At 47.2% G+C, this 21,989-nt stretch overlaps 1 protein-coding gene across 1 annotated transcript in view; it reads right to left on the bottom strand.

Moving 5' to 3' along the window:
• Positions 1–21,433, bottom strand: part of FBXL16 (F-box and leucine rich repeat protein 16) — a 74,608-nt gene extending 53,175 nt beyond the window's left edge. The window contains exon 1 of the mRNA XM_073363060.2: positions 21,099–21,433. The gene's annotated coding sequence lies outside the window, so the exon portion shown is untranslated. The remainder of the gene's footprint in view (positions 1–21,098) is intronic.
• Between the last annotated feature and the right edge of the window lie 556 nt (positions 21,434–21,989).

Below are 21,989 nucleotides of genomic sequence, written 5' to 3'. Positions count from 1 at the left end.
AAGCCCATTGAAATCAAGGTGAGTCTTTCCATCAGCTTTGATGTGTTTTGGTTGCGGCCTGCAAAACAGGATTTGAGATGCAGGCAGAAACAGAGCTGCAAGGCCCTGAAGGAGGTTATATGTGAGTGATGCATGAGCACCCTCACCCCACTCATGCTTCAGCCTCTCAAGAGACCAGATTCTTCCATGTGTCTTTTCTTCAAAGGACACTGTACTTCCTAAACAATGAGGGACATTCACTACTAGGCTTGGCTGAATAGTGCAAGCACACGCCTGCAGGTGTCTGTCCTGCTCTATTTGAGCTGCACATTGAGGGTTACTCTGTGAATCAATGCAAGTATCCAGTATGTCTTGGCCAACTGAGATCTGCTCATAGACACGAAAAAATGCAACATTCACTGGACAGACATTTTTTTCAATGAATCCCTCCCCAGATTCTTGTTGTTACCATTTGGAGTGGGCTCCAAACCAGTGATCTAGAGGTGAAAGGCTCCATAGTAAAAATTTCTTGAGCCATCCAGTCCCCCGAGAGCAAGATGAGAAATGAGTGCCAGCATTCAGAATGATCAGCCATCTGTTATCTCAGACACAGGCTTCCAGTGAGGAAGGAAAAGAGGAAGACAGATCAGAAACTCTAGGGCAGGCAGGGAGTCAGAACTCTTAGTGCTTTGGTCCTTGATAACTTGTTCTGTCTGTTCCTCCGAGAGACCGATGATCCATTGAATTGCAGTGGAGTTAAGCAGGGCAGGCAGAACTCTTCTGCCTTAACCCTCAAAGACAGACCTGCTCATCATCTTTAAGCAATGTGGTTTTCAAGTAGAAGGATATACACATCATAGAAGGCACACTTGAAAATCCAGGGATCATCTTGCAGCCAGTTAAGGACTCTGCCAGCAGATCAGGACGTGGTCTCCATTCACACTGGGCTTGGTTTGCTGGCTGTGGAATTGAGCCCCGTGGTAAGAAATGGCCAATAAAAAATAAAGATACTAATAAAAAATAATCTTCTTGCCCTAGGTTTGCACTAGCACTGGCTGCAAGGTCTCTCTGCCCCTTCTGCTGCCCAGCCCCACATAAAGGGATCTGTCCAGGGATTTTTGTGCTTCCCAACATTACAAGTGCAGCCTCTAAAGTAGAGGAGGGACATTTCAGATGCTTCAATGCCCAGCGCCACAACAGATACACGTATCCATCCAAAACTCTAACAACAGTAGTGGAAGACCCAGGCCAGACTCAGAGACAGACCCCATCTGTAACATCTCCCTGGCTGTGTCAGCAGCAGGGGTTGAATCTGAGATAGCTAGCTACAAAACACACTGAGCTAAAGGGCTTATGTCTTTCACTATGCACGAACTTGCAGTGATTTTGTTCTCCCAGGGCAAACCCCTGTGTGGACACTTCTTGTGGTTTAAGCGTGGCTTGCCTCAGTTTAGCTTGACCCTGTTCCCAACTGACTTAGGCTAAAGCAAAATAAAAGCATCCACATAGCCTCTTGCTCCAGTTTATCTAAATCAATTTTAAATCACCTGTGAAGTTGCCCCAGTGCATGTTGACAAGCAAGTTGATTTGCTCAGAGAGGTAGCAGGCAGCTCACCTCTGTCAGTCAGATGGGAACAACACACACTTGGCCAGGGTATTACATAACCCACATTCTCCCAGCCCAGTCAGGCTGCTTGCAAAGAGCCAAACAAAACAACGTTGGCTAATGGCTCGAGCAGAGCTCTGAGAGCCCCAGGTTTAAGACCATGTCTTAAAGCTACTTGTTTGCTCAATTCCCAGAGAATTCTGGAACGGGTCCAAGAGCATGGTGCTTTTAGTGCTGGCTAGTTCCATGTCTGCTATGACCCAGATTGTACCCTGACTTCCCAGACCTCAGCATGACAGCATTTGAATGTTGCCTCATGCCATACATACATCCACAAAGCCTTGACTGAGTCCCCCCTATAGCTACTTTACCATCCTCCTCTTTGCCAGGACCAGTTTCAGCCTTAAATCAACCTATTGTTTCTCCTCCTCCCCCTTGGCAGTTCTGAGCCAAGATCCCAGACCTGCACTTTGGGCTCGAAATAGACTGAGCCTTGACTCCACCCGTCTCTTGCTGGCCACACAGCTGGTGCATGGGCGTGTTATAATTTCCTGCTGGTATAGAACCACAGCACATTACTAAGCCTTCCCCAACTAAGTCAGGAGGAAGCAGGGGAGGCACAATGCCCCCAGGGCTAGTCCTTGGGCAGAGCAGTGTCTACACCACCCCTTGCTGTGCCAGAGGAAACATGTCAGCCCTTGGTTTTTTCCCCTCCTCTACCATGTGTTTCTGTATAGCACTCCACTTGTCTTCTCCCTTGAGATCCACTTCACTCCTCCGCCTCTGCTTTCCGCTGCTCTCCTCACATCCTTTCCTCAGGCACTTACCTCCAGCAGGCATGCTGAGGTGCTGGACATGAGGAGCTACCTCCCAGCCCACCCCTCTCCATAGATCATCTCCTGAGGCATGTGGTTACCAGCTCCTCTTGTTTTTCTCACCCTGTCAGCCATAGTTCTTTCCAAAGGATGCTCATCACTGGTTTCTTTCCCCACTTCTCATTATGCCTTGTGGTCACTGGCCCCCAGGGGTTCCCCTGCTTTCACCCACCTTAATGTTTCCTTGTCATTTCATAAAGTTAAATCAAGGATTTTTCCTATCTGCTTGCTGCCATTACTGTTTTTTCACTACATCTTGAGCATCTTTGCTCTCCCTTCCACTACCCTGTCTAGGCACAAGCCTGGCCACAGCCTCCATGGGGCTATGTTGTACTAGAGGACCCAGAAGCAGGACCCCCTCCTTGCACACTCTTGAATGGTATGTTGGACTCATGCCCTGCCTGTTGCCCACCTCACCACAGCAGGAGAAAGGATTTGGCCCAATGAACACAGTCAGGCAAATGACATTTTTAAGGGTCAACTTCAGAAACCCAGAGCTAAGACAAGGGAAGTCCCCATGATGTTACCAATGACGGCAGAGGTGACCCTAATTACTCCACAGAGCTGCTTACGCATGCTCCCAGAGGGTGGGTTGGAAGAATTAAGATCTTCCCCATTCTCACACCAGAGCTCACTGGGATATGGATCCAAAGGGTTGCAGGAGATACTTCAGACTGAACCTCGCCAAGGAACAATCTGGCAATCAATGTACCATTTGGTGCTTTCCATAAGAAGATGCATTTGAGACCAGATCTCCAGCTGGTGTAATTCAGCATTGGCTTCATTGCCTCCAATGCCAATTTACACCAGCTGAGGATCTGGCCCACTGTATTTATCTGCTCTGTAGGGTAGCCCCTCATGCAGTCTTGCTCATTTTGCAAGGGGTAGGAGTTACATATCCTGTATAGAGAGCACTGACTGCTCTGGATGACTATGACCCACCAATATAATGTGGCTGTGAAAAAGGCTAATGCAGTCCTAGGATGCCTCAGGCAAGGTATTTCCTGCACAAACAGGGAAGTGTTCCTATTAACAGTTGCAGCTGAGTTTTAAGATTGAGCTTGATTAACCATCAGAGGAGTGAAATTCTAGAACAGTCTTCCAAGGAGAGTTTGACACCTTCTCCTAATTTTGAGCCTAAACTTGTTGATGACCTGTTTATAGCCATTTGTTCTTATGTCCACATTGGTGCTTAACTTAAATAACGCCTCTCCCTCTCTCGTATTGATCCCTCTGATGTATTTATAGAGAGCAATCATATCTGCCTTCAACCTTGGTTTGGTTAGGCTAAACAAGCCAAGCTCCTTGACTCTCCTCTCATAAGGTAGGTTTTCCATTCCTCAGATCACCCTAGTAAGCCCTTCTTGGCACCTGTTCCAGTTTGAATTCATCTTTCTTAAACATGGGAGACCAGAACTGCACACAGTATTCCAGCTGAGGTCTCACCAGTGCCTTGTATAATGGTACAAACACTTTCCCAGGTATCTGGCTGGTGGGTCTTGCCCATGTGCTCAGGATCCAATTGATTGCCATATGTGGAGTTGGGAAGGAATTTTTCCCCATTTCAGATTGGCAGAGACCAGGGAGTTTTTCACTTCTTCTGCAGCATGGGAAATGGGTCACTTGCAGGTTTAAACTAGTGTAAATGGTGGATTCTCTGTATCTTGAAGTCTTTAAACTATGATTTGAGGACTTCAGTAACTCAGGCAGAGATTAGGGGTCTATTACAGGAGTGGGCAGGCTTTTATACAGGAAGTCAGACCAGATGATCACAACGGTCCCTTCTGGCCTTCAAGTCTATGATGAGACATTGTCTCAGGTACTGTACTGGTTTTCTTGATGCTATGCTGTGACTACAGCAAGCCTTTATTTAAGGTTTGATAACCAGATTTATGTTCTCAGGACTATATTATTACTGTTATTATTTGTGTTACAGTTAGGAGCCCATGTCATGGATCAGGACCCTGTTGTGCTAGGTGCCAAGTATCAGAGGGGTAGCCGTGTTAGTCTGTGTTCACAAAAACAACGAAGAGTCCAGTGGCACCTTAAAGACTAACCGATTTATATGAGCGTAAGCTTTCGTGGGTAAAAAACCCACTTCTTCAGATGCATGGAGTGAAAATTACAGATACAGGCATAAATATATATTGGCACATCAAGAGAAGAGAGTTACCTTACAAGTGGAGAACCAAATGTTGAAGGCCAATTTAATCAGGGTGGATGTTGTTCCCTCCCAATAATTGATGAGGCGGTGTCAATACCAAGAAAGGGAAAATTGCTCTTGTAGTGAGCCAGCCACGCCCAGTCCTTATTCAAGCCCAAATTGATGGTGCTAAGTTTGCAAATGAATTGTAGCACTGCAGTTTCTCTTTGAAGTCTGTTTTTGAAGGGGTTTTTTCATTGAAGAATGGTTACTTTTAAATCCATTATTGAGTGTCCAGGGAGACTGAAGTGTTCTCTTACTGGTTTTTGTATGATATCATTCCTGATGTCTGATTTGTGTCCATTTATCCTTTTACGTAGAGACTGTCCGGTTTGGCCAATGTACATGGCAGAGGGGCATTGCTGGCACATGATGGCATGTACCACATTGGTAGATGTGCAGGTGAATGAGCCTCTGATGGTGTGGCTGATGTGGTTAGGTCCTATGATGGTGTCGCTAGAGTAGATATGGGGACAGAGAAGGCAACGGCGTTTGTTACAGGGACTGGTTCCTGGGTTAGTGTTTCTGTGGTGTAGTGTGTAGTTGCTGGTGAGTATTTGCTTCAGACTGGGGGGCTGTCTATAAGCAAGGATTGGCCTGCCTCCCAAGGCCTGTGAGAGTGAGAGATCATTTGTAGATCGTTGGTGATGTGCTGGAGAGGTTTTAGCTGGGGGCCGTACGTGATGGCTAGTGGTGTTCTGTTATTTTCCTTCTTTGGGCTGCCCTGTAGTACGTGACTACTGGGTACCCATTTCACTCTGTCAATCTCTTTTCTCAGTTCCCCAGGTGGGTATTGTAGTTTTAAGAATGCTTGATAGAGATCTTGTAGGCATACTGTGGGGCCATGCGGATACCCATAGCAGTGCCGCTGACTTGAAGGTATAAGTTGTCCCCAAATCTGAAATGGTTGTGGGTGAGGACAAAATCACAAAGCTCAGCCACCAGGTGTGCAGTGGCCTCATCAGGGGTACAGCTCCTGACAGCTTGTAGTCGATCCTCATGTGGAATATTCTACATCCATGGTGACCAGGATGATGTTTTCAGGAAGATCATCAATGCATTGTAGTTTCCGCAAGAAGTGAGTGGTGTCTTGAAGATAACTAGGAGTGCTGATAGCGTAGGGTCTGACGAGAGAGTCCAAATAGCCAGATAATCCTGCTGTAAGAGTGCCAATGCCTGAGATGATGGGGTATCCAGGATTTCCCAGGTTTATGGATCTTGGGTAGCAGATAGAATACCCCTGGTCAGGGCTCTAGGGGTAGATTTGTCTGTGTAGATTTGTTCCTGTGCTGTAGCAGGGAGTTTCTTGAGCAGATGGTGTAGTTTCTTTTAGTACTCCTCAGTGGGATCAGAGGATAGTGGCCTATAGACTGTGGTGTTGGAGAGTTGTCTGGCAGCCTCCTATTCATAATCCAACCTGTTCATGATGACTACAGCACCTCCTTTGTCAGACCTTTTGACTGGAGACTCAAGGAATATTTTCAACACACCACTGAACAAAGCACTGACCTACAGGAACCCTCCTACCAACACTACAAGAAGAAGAATTCTGCGTGGACTCCTCCTGACGGTCAAAAAGACAGACTGGACTTCTACATAGAGTGCTTCCCCATAACCTCAGCTTTACAGAATGCAACACCATCCACAACCTCAGAAACAACTCTGACCTTATAATCAAAAGGGCTGACAAAGGAGGTGCTGTAGTCATCATGAACACGTGAGATTATGAACAGGAGGCTGCCAGACAACTCTCCAACACCACATTCTACAGGCCAGTATCCTCCAATCCCACTGGGGAGTACCAAAAGAAACTACACCACCTGCTCAAGAAACTCCCTGCTATAGCACAGGAACAAATCTACACAGACACATCCCTAGAGCCCGGACCAGGGGTATTCTATCTGCTATCCAAGATCCAGGAACCTGGAAATCCTGGACACTCCATCATCTCAGGCATTGGCACTCTTGTAGCAGGATTATCTGGCTATTTGGACTCTCTCCTCAGATCCTACGCTACCAGCACTCCTAGCTATCTTCGAGACACCACCGACTTCCTGAGGAAACTACAATGCATTGATGATCTTCCTGAAAACATCATCCTGACCACCATGGATGTAGAAGCTCTTTACACTAATATTCCACATGAGGATGGACTACAAGCTGTCAGGAACAGTATCCCTGATGAGGCCATGGCACACCTGGTGGCTGAGCTTTGTGACTTTGTCCTCACCCACAACCATTTCAGATTTGGGGGCAACTTATACCTTCAAGTCAGCGGCACTGCTATGGGTACCCGCATAGCCCCACAGTATGCCAACATTTTTATGGCTGACTTAGAACAACTCTTCCTCAACTCACGTTCCCTAGCGCCCCTTCTCTACGTACGTTACATTGATGACATCATCATATGGACCAACAGCAAGGAGGCCTTTGAAAAATTCCACCTGGATTTCAACAATTTCCACCCCATCATCAACTGCAGCCTGGACCAGTCCACACAAGAGATCCACTTCCTGGACATTACAGTGCAAATAAGTGATGGTCACATAAACACTACCCTATACTGGAAACCTACTGACCGCTACACTTACCTACATGCCTCCAGCTTCCATCCAGGACACATCACACAATCCATTGTCTATAGCCAAGCCTTGAGATACAACCACATTTGCTCCAATCCCTCAGGCAGAGACTAACACCTACAAGATCTCTATCAAGCATTCTTAAAACTACAATATCCACCTGGGGAAGAGAGGAAACAGATTGACAGAGCAAGATGGGTACCCAGAAGTCACTTACTACAGGACAGGCCCAAAAAGGAAATTAACAGAACACCACTGGCCGTCATGTACAGCCCCCAGCTAAAACCTCTCCAGTTCATCACCAACGATCTACAACCTATCCTGGAAAATGATCCCCCACTCTCACAGGCCTTGGGAGGCACGCCAATCCTCGCTTACAGACAGCCCCCAAACCTGAAGCAAATACTCACCAGCAACAACACACCGCACCACACCACAGAAACACTAACCCAGGAACCTATCCTTGCAACAAACCCCGTTGCCTTCTCTGTCCCCATATCTACTCTAGCGACACCATCATAGGACCCAACCGCATCAGCCACACCATCAGAGGCTCATTCACCTGCACATCTACCAATGTGATATATGCCATCATGTGCCAGCAATGCCCCTCTGCCATGTACATTGGCCAAAGTGGACAGTCTCTACATAAAAAGGATAAATGGACACAAATCAGACATCAGGAATGGTAACATACAAATGCCAGGAGGAGAACACTTAAATCTCCCTGGACACTCAGTAACAGATATAAAAGTAGCCATTCTTCAACAAAAAAAGCCCCTTCAAAAACAGACTTCATAGAGAAACTGCTGAGCTACAATTCATTTGCCAACTTAGCACCATCAATTTGGGCTTGAATAGGGACTGGGAGTGGCTGGCTCACTACAAGAGCAATTTTCCCTCTCTTAGTATTGACACCTCCTCATCAATTATTGGGAGTGGACAACATCCACCCTGACTAAATTGGCCTTCAGCATTGGTTCTTTACTTGTAAGGTAACTCCCTTCTCTTCATGTGCCAATATATATTTATGCCTGTATCTGTAATTTTCACTCCATGCATCTGAAGAAGTGGATTTTTTACCCATGAAAGCTTATGCTCAAATAAATCGGTTAGTCTTTAAGGTGCCACCGGATTCCTCTTTGTTTTTGTGTTAGGTGCTGTACAAACACAGAACAAAAACAGAATTCCTGACAGACTATATCATGACCCCCTCTTGTTAACTAGCTTACCTGCAAAGAGATGCACATCCAGAGATGGCAATCATTCCTCTCCTTAAATACGAATGAAGACGTCATTTAACATGTCATGTTTTTAGGTATTCGAGTAGTATTCTCACAATCTGCTACCCATAACAGACAGCCTGATTGGTGGACATGTGTTTGTATGGATTGTACAGGATCTGTTTAAACTAGCTCAGCAGAAAGCTTGCGTTTCTTTCTGATCTGACTTATAGCCATGTATATCAGCAGTGACTCTACTGAAGTCAGTGGGCAACATGGATGTAAATCTAGTGTACAGGACAGAAAGATCATAGAAATGTAGGGTTGGAAGAGACCTTGAGAGGTCGTCTAGTCCAGGTTCTGAGCTGAGGCAAGACCAAGTAAACTGGACCATCCCTGACAGCTGTTTAACCAGCCTGTTCTTAAATACTTCTAATGATTGGGATTCCACAACCTCCCTTGGAAGCCTAGTCCAGAGCTTAACTACCCTTAGAGTTAGAAATATTTTCCTAATATCTAACCTAAATCTCCCTTGCTACAGATTAAGCTGATTACTTCTTGTCCTACCTCCAGTGGCCAAGAAGAACAACAGGTCACAAAGTCCTCTTTATAACAGCCCTGAACATATCTGAAAACTGTTATCAGGTCCCACCTCAGTCGTCTTTTCTCAAGACTAAATATGCCCAGTTTTGTTAACCTTTCCTCATAGACCACGTTTTCTAAAGCTTTTATCATTTTTGTTGCTCGCCTCTGGACTCTCTTTCCAATCTGTTCACATCTTTCCTAAAATACAGTACCAAAAACTGGACACATTATTCCAACTGAGGTCTCACTAGGACTGAATAGAGCAGAACAATTATCTTCTGTGATTTGCATACGACACTCTTGTTAATACCCCTCAGAATATTAGCCTTTTTCATAACTGCATCACACTGTTGACACATATTCAATTTGTGATCCACTATAACTCCCAAACCCTTTTCGGAAGTACTATCACCTAGCCAGTTATTCCCCATTTTTGTATTTGTGCATTTGATTTTTCCATCCGAAGTACAGTACTTTGCACTTGTCTTTACTGAATTTCATCTTGTTGATTTCAGGCCAATTCTTCAAGTGTCATTTTGAATTCTAATCCTGTCCTCCAAAGTGCTTGCAACCTCTCCCAGCCTGGTGTCATCTGGAAATTTTATAAGCATACTCTCCACTTCATTATCCAAGTCATTTATGAAAATATTGAATAGTACCAGATCCAGGACTGACCTGTGTGGGACCCCACTAGATACACCCCCCCAGTTTGAGAGCAAACCATTGATAATTACTGTTTGAGTATGGTCTTCCAACTAGTTGTGCACCCACCTTACAGTAATTTAATCTAGCCCACATTTCCCTAGTTTGTTTATGAGAATGCCATGTGGGACTCTGTCAAACCTTCCTAAAATCAAGGCACATCATGTGTACAATTTCTCCCCCACCCACTAGCATAATAACCCTGTCAAAAACGTAGTAAGAATCACAATATCAAAGACTTGCAAAGGGCTAGCTCCTCTGCTGGTGCTAATCACATAGTTCCATTGACTTTAGTGCCACTGTACTGATTTTACCCCAGCTGAGGATCTGGGCCCAAGTGTTTAACATACCCAATATTTTCAGGGGAAGGTGGAGCTGAGATGCCAAGTTTGAAACCAGAATCAGGTCTGAATCTGATCCTTCTTCCCAGCGTTCCAGAGCATTCTGGATACAAAGGTCTAGGCTGGTTCTATTGTACAAATAATAGCAAACTGCCAAATCCAGAGTGGAACGTCCTATGAGTTCAGGGGTCTCTATTCTGGTACTGGGGCTCAGCATCCACTGCTGTAAAGCCATCTGCTAACCAGCTGCCTGGAGAGCTCTAGATTCATGCCGATTGTTGCACTGGGGATGATTTAGCCTGCATTGTACTTCGCACCCTGCAGACCACCATGGGAACGGCACAGCATAGAATCATAGAATATCAGGGTTGGAAGGGACCCCAGAAGGTCATCTAGTCCAACCCCCTGCTCAAAGCAGGACCAATTCCCAGTTAAATCATCCCAGCCAGGGCTTTGTCAAGCCTGACCTTAAAAACCTCTAAGGAAGGAGATTCTACCACCTCCCTAGGTAACGCATTCCAGTGTTTCACCACCCTCTTAGTGAAAAAGTTTTTCCTAATATCCAATCTAAACCTCCCCCACTGCAACTTGAGACCATTACTCCTCGTTCTGTCATCTGCTACCATTGAGAACAGTCTAGAGCCATCCTCTTTGGAACCCCCTTTCAGGTAGTTGAAAGCAGCTATCAAATCCCCCCTCATTCTTCTCTTCTGCAGGCTAAACAATCCCAGCTCCCTCAGCCTCTCCTCATAACTCATGTGTTCCAGTCCCCTAATCATTTTTGTTGCCCTTCGCTGGACTCTCTCCAATTTATCCACATCCTTCTTGAAGTGTGGGGCCCAAAACTGGACACAGTACTCCAGATGAGGCCTCACCAATGTCGAATAGAGGGGAACGATCACGTCCCTCGATCTGCTCGCTATGCCCCTACTTATACATCCCAAAATGCCATTGGCCTTCTTGGCAACAAGGGCACACTGCTGACTCATATCCAGCTTCTCGTCCACTGTCACCCCTAGGTCCTTTTCTGCAGAACTGCTGCCTAGCCATTCGGTCCCTAGTCTGTAGCTGTGCATTGGGTTCTTCCGTCCTAAGTGCAGGACCCTGCACTTATCCTTATTGAACCTCATCAGATTCCTTTTGGCCCAATCTTCCAATTGGTCTAGGTCCTTCTGTATCCTATCCCTCCCCTCCAGCGTATCTACCACTCCTCCCAGTTTAGTATCATCCGCAAATTTGCTGAGAGTGCAATCCACACCATCCTCCAGATCATTTATGAAGATATTGAATAAAACCGGCCCCAGGACCGACCCTTGGGGCACTCCACTTGATACCGGCTGCCAACTAGACATGGAGCCATTGATCACTACCCGTTGAGCCCGACAATTTAGCCAGCTTTCTACCCACCTTATAGTGCATTCATCCAGCCCATACTTCCTTAACTTGCTGACAAGAATACTATGGGAGACCGTGTCAAAAGCTTTGCTAAAGTCAAGAAACAATACATCCACTGCTTTCCCTTCATCCACAGAACCAGTAATCTCATCATAAAAGGCGATTAGATTAGTCAGGCATGACCTTCCCTTGGTGAATCCATGCTGGCTGTTCCTGATCACTTTCCTCTCATGCAAGTGCTTCAGGATTGATTCTTTGAGGACCTGCTCCATGATTTTTCCAGGGACTGAGGTGAGGCTGACTGGCCTGTAGTTCCCTGTAGCAACTGTAGTAGAGGCAGCTGACAAGACTCAGAGTGCTGGATATTAAAAAGTAGACAATTCCCAGACAAAGCGTGGTGGCCAGAAAATGTCTGGTAGCTCATACAACTAGTTACAGAAATTTGGCTGACCAGAAAATCAAATCTTCCAAACTCAATCCGTGCCTTGGAAATAAGGCAATTCCTCCTCCACCCTTATGCACAAATCACTCGCCCAATGCACAGACAAATTGGATCAAATGGCTCATTTGAGGGGAGTCTTTTAAAAAGATAATCCTTTTTTCTTGTTCCCCACAGTCTTACCCTGTTGTCTGTCTTAAGCTTACAGTGTGAGGTAGCATGGTCTAGTAGTTAGATCAAGGAAGTGGGACTCAGAAATCCTAGGCTGTAAGTAACTGACTCACTGGGTGACCCAGCACAAGTCATTTACCAACTTAGTGCCTCTGTTTACCTATCAGTAAAATAGGCATAACAAGGGTGATGCCAGCATGATGCTGGGGCACTGTGCTGACAGCAGTACAGTCCTTTGCATAGAAAACTGAGGTCCAAGCTACAAAATCTCCCTCTTTAGTTTCAACTCAATAAGGAACCCCACTTCACTTCCTGTCCTAAACTGTTGTACAGGATTGCCATGTGCTGTTAAACAGTTGTGCTTCATTGCAGATGGGCCGCACGTTGCTGGTGGAAGAAATGAGCTTCATGTATAGTGTCTCTCACTCTCGGATCCTTTGGATCTGTAAATGCACTATCATTATATCCATCCACATTAACCAGCCAGCCCTGCCTCTGTAACCACTCAGCCAGCCAGCCAGTCACACTTGCATTCAGGCTGTGATCTTCCATATTAACTAAAACCCTCTAGCTCACCCTGCAAGTTTGCCATGATTCCTGCGTTGCGATGAGGAAACTTCTGATCATGTGATATCCTACCTTCAAGAGCTAGACTACATTGATTGTCCAGTTCCTTCCCTTTACCTTCTGCCCATAAACCATTTTGTCCCATCCTTTCTGTTCCCATGACTGGTGTAATACCCCTTTCAAGACTTTCCCTAGTACCTTCTCTTTCCAGTTTAAAAAACCCACCTAGCAAGGGTTTTGCCTATTGGTTTGAATCAGAGGAGGGGTAAATTCTCCGCTGGTGTAAACATCCATAGCTCTGGAACTTCACCCATTTGCACCAGCAAAGAATTTGGCACAGGCAGATGATTCCCATGTGCTCCAGTGGCGGTAATTCCAAACAGTCCCCTTCTCTCCAGGAAGAAGCCCAGTGGTCCATTCATTCAACTGTCCCTTTCTTCTCCCCCATCTGTACTTATGGGGATGATTTTTTTTATAGTTTCACCTGACTGCCACCCAGATCTTCTCAGTCCATCCTCTTCCCTTCTGGAGAACAGCTAATGTACTCCTCCATGGTGGAGGAGAATCCTCTGGAAATCCCCAGGGCTCCAGGAGGGACTGGCAACACCAGGAACTAGCAAGGGTTTAATCTGCAGCCCAGTGGTAAAGTCAAAACTCAGCTTCCCAGGTCTGCCCTGGGAGCCCTTTCCATAGGGGTTGTTATGAAAGGACAGAGCATCAAGAGAGAAATTTCCAGCAATTAGATCAGGCTGGCCATTGCTGGTGGGGTGCTGCAGAAACACTAGTCAAGTTCATGTAGATCTGCCCAGCTGGATTCTGGCTAGCTTGCCTCTTGAGGGATGGCTCATATGAGCAAAGGGATTCACATGGGTCAGGGGTATACATGAGCAAACAAGAGTTATTAGTTAATCGCTATCCATTAGTCATCATTCATATCCTTCACTCTCCTATTTAAAAAGATTCCACATGTCCAGTCGGGTAGCAGAGGTGATACCACATGACCTAACAGCACAATGAGAGTAGCAAACAGTTTTGTAGGCTCAGAAATCATCCATCAAACTGGTCATCAAATGCTATTGAAGAATGAAGAACAAAATCTGGGTGATGATTTGCAAAGACCCAGGGGAAAAAAAGGTGATGTTTGACAGATAATGTACTTGCAGTGAACAATGCCGCTACCTCTAATGTAGACCTGGTGTCTGTGTGTGGAATGATACTGACTTCAATGGAGTCATACCCACTCCCACAGGGTCTGAAATTAGCCCCAAAAATCCTCTTATCCCATCTCCACCCTCCCTGTTGCCTCCCTGTGCGTAGTTCACTTGGTCCTTCATTCTCTCTCCTGATCTGCCTGCCTGGTTTTCAGTCTGTCTGTCAGTGAACTCAGACCCCTAACCACTATGTAAATGGAGATCCAGATCTGAACTCAGCCGGTATGCTCCATCTCTAGTGTGTGTGTGTGTGTGTATATACACACACACACACACACACAGAGGTATGGGGTGGCATGTCTATGTGTGTGGAGGTGTATGCACAGACTGTGGAAGGGTTTCTGCACCATGGAAGGTGTGTGTACATGGGGAGGAGCGAGATGGGATGGGGTGTGGTTTCTATGTGTTTGCATGCAGGTGGATGCATGCATAAGGTGTAGGGATGGATGTGTATATATATACATATGTATGCAGCGGGTATGGGCACTGTGTGTGGGAGGAAGGTGCATGCACACATGGGGGTTGGGGAAAATTCTCTGTCCCTGTCATTATTTACATGAATGAGTACTTCTTTGCTTCTGGCCCTCCTCACAGACAGCCATAAAAGTCACATGATTAAAAAGGCTTTAGGAGAACCTGCAAAGAGTCACCCCACTGCTAACTGATCAGACTGACAGTCTAACCTAGCCAGACAGCACTACATACAGATCCAGCCCTCTTCTCAGCTGCTTCCTGTCTACCTACCTACCTACCTTCCAACCAACCAGTCCATTTTCTACTGTGCCCATCACTGAGGAACTGCCTGGCACCTTGGAAATAGCACATTCTACATTTCCCAGTTCCTTGGAGCCTACTTGCAGAACAGGGGCTGCTGCATTCACTTCCCATGGAGACCAGACAATTTCTTCTCCCACTGGGGGGGTGGGGGAGGAATAAATAAATCCACAGCCAGCACTAGAACCAAAAAGGTCCATTACCATAGGCAGGAGCAAGCTGGTCTTCTGATCAAAGGACGGAGTCTGCTTGTGGCTGCCTGCTCTCTCTTTGAAGACTTGCAATATGCTTCTCCATGTGGCTTGATTTGGTTCAGCTCAGCAAAATATCCAAACCACAGAGAGGTAAATAAAACTTCCAGAAATTAATAGGAATCGCTGCTTCTTCATAGCCTGATTCTCCACTGCCTCATACCTTGTGGACTCACATGCCCATGGCTTTCTCCTCCTCAGACATTCCTCTAGGTGCTGCAGCACCAGCCTTTTCCTCTACTATTACTTCTTTGGACAAGGTAAGCAAATGGCTTGTTAGTCTATCAGACGTCTTAAAGGGACACTGACAAGGTTGATTGGACCAAAGTATAACCTACCTCTCTGTCTCCTTGTGGATTCCGTGCAATAATTTATATGTGCCTTTTATAATAATACTTTGCACATACACAGCACCTGCCTCTAGTGGAGCTCGACACACTTTTCCAGGCACTAATCAACAAAGATATGCAACACTCTTGTGAGATGGGGAAGCAGGATTATTCCCATACTACAGATGGGAAAACCAAGGCACAAATCAATTAAGTGACCAAGCAGGGAATCCATACCAGAACCAGGAATAGAATTAATGACTCCTGTCCCCACAAAATCATCCTTCTTCCCTGGCCTTTTTAAATCAAAGCCAATGCTTTTTTCCTACTACAGAGAGGGAGAGAGAGAGCAGTTCCAGGAGCCCTGAACTCATGAGAAAACCTGCAATGAATCCACGTGTTTGTATTTGACAGACGAAACAACATTCTAGGCCAGATCCTCAGCTGATGTAAAGAGGAGTAGCTCCACTGAAGTCAGTGTGTGTGAAGTCAATGGAGCTACACTGATTTACAGCAGCTGGGGTTCTGGCCCTGCATTTGGAAATTAAATCCAATTTCAAGCTCCCAAAATGGTCACTCTCCCCCAAGTGGGGGTGGAAAGGACAGAATGCTACCAGCATTTCTGAACTGTGTCCTTCTCATACCTCCACTTCAAATATCTCAAACAGTTCCAATCTGCTGTTTCTCTGATCTCCAGAGAAAAAGCTAGTTTACCTCTTCACTGGAGTCATTCAGAAGTCCAGCAGTGCTACCGATTCCAGCACTGAAGTCAGCAGGCTGGGGCCCACCCACAGGTACTCTAGCAAGTCAGCAGTGTTCATAAAATATAACAGGGAGAGCACAGCTGTCATACTGCTGACATTTCTAGATAGTCTGCAGTGAGTGATTTCAGACAGGTGACACATTTCAGAGTAGTGTAGGAAAATGCACTTCTATTGCAGATGTGTCAGCAGGTCACTGGTGGATGGGACCCTCTAGGTGTGATGGCAGTACTTTGCCAAGATTAATTTGTTACCTGTTCCAGAACCCCTGTGGAGCTAGATAAATATTATTGTCCCAATTCTACTGATGGGGAAATTGAGGCACCGAGGGCTTGCTTCCCCCTGTGTGAACATCAGCTCTCTGTCTCACAGAAGGACTGGCCCTTCTAGCCCCATATTTACCATCACCGTGCAGAATCAGCCTGTCCATCCCGTCCCTCACACACACCCTTTCCTTCTCCTGGCACAGAAGCCCACTAAGATGCATTGTTTCCCACGACTCAGTCAGACGGCAGGGATTATAGTCAGAGACGAGAGGGCCAAGATGCTGAAGCACAGATGATCTCGAGATAGGAGGCCAAATTCATCCCTGGTGTAACTCCTCTGACTTCAGTTACTGTTGGGGTAAATTTAGGCCCAATCAAACTAACAAGGAACCAGCTGTCAGAGGACAGCTGAGAAGGAAAATAATGAAAAATGGATGCTAACAAAATTCCCACCCACTATAAAGCAACGTCCCTCACCCTCCTTGACAGTGAGCAAAGATTTACACCAACAGTCCGAGAATGGGAGCTTGGCTAGTCCTTCCGAGTGTCACATAGCAGAGCTCGTTGTTTGCCCAGCTGGGAAGCCAGCAGCAGGAGATTCCACACAGCAGTGTCCTGTCCTGGGATGTAGCGAGAGCTTCCCCACCGCAGCACCATTGCCTTGCAGTAGCAGCTAGAATGCCAGCAGCCTGAGCTATGACAAGAGCATCAGCTGATTTCTCAAAGCAGCCTCCAGTCAGTGTCTGCTACCACTAGCAGAAAGTGCCCTGCTGCAGCTCCTAAGATTTCCTCCTGCCCCAGCAGTGCCTTGGCAGAGTCTACATGGGTTCCAAAAGGAATACTGCCTCATCCTCTCCAACACACCACCTCGTTCCTGCATGTAAGCCCTGGGCAACTCAACAGCCCAACCTCAACTGCCCAGCCTTGAGCACAATGCAAATCACCAGTGTAGAGATTGAAAGCATGGGATCTGCTAGCGCAGGGCCCGCAAAAGGTGAGGATTAGAATACCAGGATTCATAACCCAGAATCTACACAGCAGGGGAAAACATCCCTGGGATTTGGATGCCAGCACTGGGGTCCAGCAGGCTCCACCTCTCAACGCCACCCTCTCTGAGTGCAGCAGGTCCCCAACATCACTGGCTTTGCATTGGCAGGCTCCAAGTGCAACAGAGAATGTGGGTGTTTGAGTGCCCCTGGGATGTCTCTGCTGGAGCTGCCTGTTGATTTGAGAAGCCCTCAGGCTCACTCCACTCCTTGCTGGGTAGATGAACTGTGCCCCCGGGGGCTGGGGGTGTGGATGGTGTGTGTGTGTGTGTCTGGGAGACACTAAGTCACCTGCATACACATTTCACCAGAAAGTTGCACAGCTGTGCGCCTATGGTGGGGGTGGGGGGATGATGACCCAGGATGTTGCTGATAACAATTAGAGCCAATTAATAATAGTACTTGGCTCTCAGGTTATACAAGCATGAACTGATTGATCCTCACCCATGGCAGAAAGGAGCTAGCGTCACCCCAATTCCGCAGTGCGGAATCTGCTAAAGCGCAGAAGAAATGATCTGGGGATCTGAGTTCCTGACTCTGTCGTTGGTGGCCTGGGCCAAGTCACCTCCCTTCTCAGTGGCACTCACCAGCATCACAGGAAGGTAGATTCGCTGCTGCTTGTAAAGTGCTCTGAGATCCTCTGGGGGAAGACACTAGAGATGGGCAGGGTATTATTATTATTATGAAGTGACTTGCCCGATGTCCCACACCAAATAATTGGCTGGCCTGGAACTCAAACTCAGGAATTCTTGGCCCCCAGCACTATTCTCAGTCCACTGCCCCAACCCTGGCTCTTTCTACTTCTCCAAGCATAGCCAGCTATGGGAGAGAAGTGGAACTCTCCACCCTGGCCCTGCACTCACACATGTGTGGTGCTAAGACTTCAGGGGCATGCCTCCTAGTTCTTTGCTCTGTGGAATCGTGTCCACTTTGGGCACATGGAGGGGAGCAGCAAACCCGGAGCTGGTGGGAAGGCACTGGAGGTCACTCAAGTGGCGCTAGCCTGCAGCCACATTGCAAAGTGGTCGTGTTAGCTGCTGATGAGCTTTAGCTACATCCCCCAATGGGCCAGCCATCATCACACTTGAGTGAAGGGGTTTAGTGTGTGGACAGGACTGGAGGTAGGGGCAACACTTGAGTTATAACTCAAGTTGCAGTGAAGACAAGCCCAACACATCCAAATGTTCCTGCCTCTAGCCTCAGAGCCAAGTGGAGTAACTTGCAATTACATCATGTATATACAGGGAGTAGGGGAATCAAAGGCACAAACTGAAGAATAAATGTCTTGGTGCTCCTGCTTGAGACAGACACGCCCAACCCCACAAGCCAGTCCTGGGCCTAACAGAATGTTGCTGTTTTGCCTGACCTCCCAGCATACCCTGTTTGATTTTCCTTAGGGACTTTCCTATGCCCCTATAATGGCACTGCTGACACTGCCCATCATCCTGCTGACATCACTTCCAATGTGCCTGCAGGTCTCCTGCCTCCTTCTCCAGCCTTGACCCTTTCAATGGGTTTGCATCTTTGCTGTCCAGGGCTGGGCTCCAGTGGGGACAGCAGAGCTGGGCATGACAGGGCTGAAAACACCATGGACCCAGGGCAGCTGGGGACCTTCCCATACCAGAAGGTCCCCAGAGAGCAGAATGTGAACATCATCCCAGAAAGCAGAATTCTCTCTCTCTCTCTTCCTGTCACCCTCCCTCTGTCTTTCCCTCTCTTTTACCTTCCCCCTGCCTTCCCTTCCACGCCTCAGCTGCTCCTGCTCTATTCAGCATTTGCCCTGAGCTCCCAGAAGGTGGATTTCCCTTTAGGTCAGGAGCAAAAGAAAGGGCCCCTGATGTCACCCTCCTGGATGATGGCTTCAAGCAAAGAGATACAGCAGACGCGGAAACTGAATGCAAGCAGCCCTGGATCTATGGAATTAGGATGGTTACAGAAAAGGCCGCTGCTTTATCAATCACCTCTGCTCCCCGCACTACACCCCTCCATACACAGTGGCCTGTTCTTAGTTACACCCATTACAACTACATGGGTTTGACTGGGCTCGCCCAGATGTTACTGAGAGCGGAGTTATCCTACAGCTAATCTGCAATTGTGCATCTAAAGCAATGTGCTCTCCAACAGGGGGGAGGATGGGGGAGCTGGGTGGGAAGGCCAAGCCACTGGGACCCCCTGTGGGGATTAACACCAGCACTTTGAATGGGATGAATCTGCAGTAACCAGCTGCACTCACAGGAAGGGTCCAGAGATGAATTAGCAAGAAAGGCTGGCTCAGGCTTTGAGCCATGGGGATGAAGGTCAACCTGTGGAACTCTTTACCAGAGGATTTTGTGAAGGCTAAGACTAAAACAGGATTAAAAAAAGAACCAGATAAATTCATGGAGGATAGGTCCATCAATGGCTATGAGCCAGGATGGTGTCCCTGGCCTCTCTTGGTGTCCCTGGCCAGATACTGGGAATGGACGACAGAGGATGGATCACTTGATGATTACCTGTTCTGTTCATTCCCTCTGAATCACCTGGCATTGGCCACTTTCGGAAGACAGGATATTGGGCTAGATGGACCTTTGGTCTGATCCAATATGGCTGTTCTTATGTCTCTCTCTCTCTCTCTCTCTCTCTGCCACCATTTCAATGTGAAAAGTTATGCCAGGCCAGTGGCACAACAGCTCCTGATGCAGCTGCCAGTAGAGGAGGAAAAGGTTCCATCTTCCCATGCTGCCAGTTGGCAAGCCTCTGACTCAGTGTGCTACAGCTAGGCTGGGGGCTGAGTCCCTGAGCAATCTTTCTGCTCTTACAGTCCTCCGCAGAGTTTGTTCCAGAGCCCCCTCCCCACAAACAAAACTTTCTAGTGCTTCAGTGGACCAGCTGCACAGACACAGACTTCCCAAGATTTCTATGGCCTGACAGCCCACTCCACCAACAGGAGTCACACAAGTCAGCCAGCCTCCAGCCTAAAGCCTGCAGCAATGCCCCAGCCTTTCCTCTGGGCCCAGATTTATCTTTGGCCATCACACCTCCAGCTCCTCCTCCCTGAGACCAGAGAGAACAGTGAGGTAGTGGGGTCCATAACAGCCAGCCAGGAGGTTGATTCTCCGCCACTCTCTCTGGTTCACTGGCTTGAGCGATTGCCACATCAACTCAGAGCCAGAGCATAGCCGAAGGGAACAGCACAATGAACAATGATCCTGAACAAGGCTGGGGAGCAAGGGAAATCCCCTCAGCTGGGAACACTGGGTCTCCCACTAGCATGCTCTGAGCCACTGGCCCAGCTAGCTACTCTACCCCAAAGGATGCTAACCCAAATGCTTTCAGGGGGCTGAAAAAGCAAAGCATTCAGCACATTGGCAATCACAGGAATCACAGCATCGGCCTCAGGTCTATGGAGCAAATAAATAAATAAATAAATCAACCACACACCACTGGCATCTGGGAATTCAGCTTCCACCATTTCTATTCAATGCAGAGAAAAAAAGAGGCTGACACCAAAGCATTTCTCCCAGCCAGTCAAAGAAGCAGCACGGGGCAGAGCAAAGAGCATTGTATTGGATGGAAATGAATGGAGCCTAGTTCTACTAGAAAGGTGATGCTTGCCTGCCATTATATAACCCAAGCTCTATGATGCAATGATCATCAAGGAGGGCTATAATTACAGTCCTTGTACCTTCCCTGGTTCTCATTGTAGCACTGAGCCGCATCCCTCTGGGTGGGATGTTTTCCTAGGGACATCAATACAAACTGACATAGGGGGCTTTGTGAGTCAAAGGATCTGCAGCAAGATACAGCCCTTACCTCCAGCGACTGCTTCCAGCTCATGCCATGCCTCCTCGGGAGCTGCTCCTCCTTTCATGTACAGAACAGCATCAGGAGAAGAAACAGAACAAATCACCCACTCTGATTTACACCAGCCCCCAGCCGCGGTCAGACACAGGACCAGGGAGCTAGATTCTCCCACACTGCGTCGTTAGATCAAGTCTTTCAGAGAAAAATCCACGACTCTGATGTTTTGCAAAATAAGGGTGGGAGAGAATTTGTCCCACCAAAAAAAAAAAAGCAAGCAAGACAGACAGCAATCTCAGGGGACTGAAATACACTTCCCCTCCTCCCCAGCAAACCCGGAGCTGGTATCCAGAGAGCACGATCTGAAAGATGCAAGCTGTCTCACACGCACACGCTGGCATGCGTGCGCACACACACACACACACACTGTCGTAGACCAAACCCAGTTAAAGAGACACAGCCATTATTATCATTAATGCATGACTGCAGGCTGGCTAGTCTCCCCAACTCCTGGCTAGGATACTCAGAGATTACAACCATTCACTGTGGGAAACATCCAGGATTAGGATTTTTATTGGCTTCCCCCCACTTTCCTTATTGCCCTCTTGAGGTCAATCATATGGACTTGCATTTGCAAAAAGACAAAACAGCTAGATAGGAGAATACTAAGGTGATAGGCAGAATAGAAATGTGATAGATATTTTAACTGTGAATATTTGGTTTTGGACACAAAGCACGTGGTGCTCCCCTCTCTCCTTTTGGGGCACCAATGTAACCCTTCCCTGGGTAATGAAACAGGAAGCTTGTCATGAGCTCCCGTACACAGCGGGGTTAGTGGCAAGTAGCTGAGCTGTTGTGACTCACATGAAATGTATGAAATATTGCTGCTCCTGATGAGTCCTT

Source organism: Lepidochelys kempii, chromosome 10 (assembly GCF_965140285.1).
Source record: "Lepidochelys kempii isolate rLepKem1 chromosome 10, rLepKem1.hap1, whole genome shotgun sequence".
Lineage (NCBI taxonomy): Eukaryota > Metazoa > Chordata > Testudines > Cheloniidae > Lepidochelys > Lepidochelys kempii.
This window is presented reverse-complemented; position numbering and strand designations above follow the sequence as displayed.